The 2,572-nt window shown below is 31.7% G+C and overlaps 1 non-coding gene across 1 annotated transcript; it reads right to left on the reverse strand.

Annotated features, from left to right (window-relative positions):
• Positions 1–285: 285 nt before the first annotated feature.
• TRNAP-UGG (transfer RNA proline (anticodon UGG)) lies at positions 286–359 on the reverse strand. Its single transcript has one exon. It is a non-coding gene; the product is annotated as a tRNA-Pro (tRNA).
• Between the last annotated feature and the right edge of the window lie 2,213 nt (positions 360–2,572).

Raw genomic sequence — 2,572 nt, forward strand, 5'->3', positions numbered from 1 at the left:
AATTGAAATTGGAGTTACAATTCAATTTTTGTTAAGTTATTTTACTCTGCTTCGACATAAAATAGATGGAATCACGCTCTGTAGGATTTGAACCTACGACATCGGGTTTTGGAGACCCGCGTTCTACCGAACTGAACTAAGAGCGCTTTCATTCATTCAAAAAGAAAATCTTTTTCTATTCCTAATGTATCTCACGTACGTATAGTCTCCACAAATTCAAGTTATACCCACTTTACTTTAATTGATCTCGTCGCTACTGCCTATAAAGAAGAAAGAAGTAATAGGTAGGGATGACAGGATTTGAACCTGTGACATTTTGTACCCAAAACAAACGCGCTACCAAGCTGCGCTACATCCCCTTTTTCCAAATTAAATTGTTGTACAATGCCATTGTACACAATTCCTGTCTTCTTTTCCACATCATAATTTTCTTCTTCTTTCTTTCTCTATCTATATATAGAACCCTCGTGTCATTTCTTCTTTTTGGTCTCATATAATTAAGGAATTATATACATATAAAATCCAATATAATTTCGCCTATAAAAGAAGGATTACTTTTCCTTGGTAATATATAGGAAGAAGGGGTCATCTTTTTCTTTTTTAGGGATAGGAAAATTTCGTCGATATGGTTCATTTTATATATAGCATAACAATCTTGGGCAAGAGTTTATGATCATATATGTATTCCAACAAGGAAGGAGGATTTTCAATGCGGGATATAAAAACATATCTCTCTGTAGCACCCGTGCTAAGTACTCTATGGTTTGGTGCTTTAGCAGGTTTATTGATAGAAATTAATCGTTTATTCCCAGATGCTTTGTCATTCCCTTTTTTTTAATTCTAGTTATTGCTATGGGAGGGATAGATTTCTTCGTGATATGACAAAATTTGATCCTTTTCAATCTTTTTTTAGTATCGGAAGGAAAAAGAAAGAAAAGATGGATTGGGTTGAACCTCAGAGTCATTAAAAATTTGGTAAACCCCATTTTTGAAAATAGAAATTCAATTTAAAGGGGTACCCAAGCTAAATAAGGCCTCAGAAATCAGAGCATAGAAAAGGCGGGGCTGGCTAATTAAATGAAAGGATTTCGAACCAAAATCTTTGCTAATTCGACAAGGATTGTATTCTTTAATTATTTCTCTATTTTTTATTACTTAATTAAAGAATAAAAAAAAATTATTCTAATGAATTTTATTCTTCTTCTTCGGATTCAAAATAGAAGAATAAAAGAATAAGTAGAAGAATTAAGTTAAGTCAATCCAAAAAGAAAAGGAGGTTCATGGCCAAGGGAAAAGATGTTAGAATCAGAGTTATTTTGGAATGCATCAGTTGTGTTCGAAAAGGTGCCAATGAGGAATCGACGGGGATTTCTAGATATAGTACTCAAAAGAATCGCCACAATACACCCGGACAATTAGAATTCAAAAAATTTTGTCGTTATTGTCGCAAGCATACGACTCATCACGAAATAAAGAAATAGGAACATCGTGTGTTTGATCTTTCCAAACAACAGAAAGAGTAAGAACTTCATATTTAATATATAAAGAAAACATAGTATAGAATACAAAATACAAATCAACTCATCTGATTTCCGGTAGATATTATTTCATATGTATAGAGGGTATTCATATACTATAATATGAATCAAATAAGATATGGATCAAAGAAAAAACTACTTCTTCTGGATCCTAAATTAATAAAATAAAGAAGTGAATTTTCAAATTTTCAAATTTTAAATAAGGAATAAATCATGTATACATCTAAACAACCTTTTCTTAAATCTAAGCAACCCTTTAGTAAATCCAAGCAAACTTTTAATAAATCCAAGCAACCCTTTCGTAAATCCAAGCAAACTTTTCGTAAATTCAAGCAACCTTTTCGTAAATCTAAACAACCTTTTCGTAGGCGTCCCCGGATTGGCCCGGGAGATCGAATTGATTATAGAAACATGAGTTTAATTAATAGATTTATTAGTGAACAAGGAAAAATATTATCGAGACGAATAAATAGATTAACCTTGAAACAACAACGATTAATTACTCTTGCTATAAAACAGGCTCGTATTTTATCTTTCTTACCGTTTCGTAACTATGAGAACGAAAAGCAATTTCAAGCCCAGTCAATTTCAATAATTACAGGTTCTAGACCCAGAAAAAATAGACATATTCCTCAATTAACGCAAAAGTACAATTCCAATCGAAACTTAAGAAACAACAACCAAAATTTAAGAAACAACAACCGGAACTTAAGTTCCGATTGTTGATGTTTTATTCGAATTCGAAAGGGCCAGACCTATATATATTATAAAGAAAGTAATCCAGCTCGTTGATTCCTACCACTTAATCTTAATTTATTGTATCTTCCCGGAGTTCCCTCTCCGGGAATTCATCTTTTATTATTCCAGTATATTACTTTATTTATACCTTTAATTGATGATCTTTATTTTATTGGAAATCGTGTAAAGATTATTTGGATTTGATACAGCTACTTGTGCAAGCATTTTACGATTAAGAATCAATTTCTTCTTGTACAGGTTGTGTATTAATTTACTATAACTATCGAATACTTTAT

The sequence above is a fragment of the Triticum urartu genome, unplaced genomic scaffold, assembly GCF_056163025.1.
Source record: "Triticum urartu cultivar PI428250 unplaced genomic scaffold, HENAU_Tu73 scaffold1718, whole genome shotgun sequence".
In the NCBI taxonomy this organism is placed as follows: domain Eukaryota; kingdom Viridiplantae; phylum Streptophyta; class Magnoliopsida; order Poales; family Poaceae; genus Triticum; species Triticum urartu.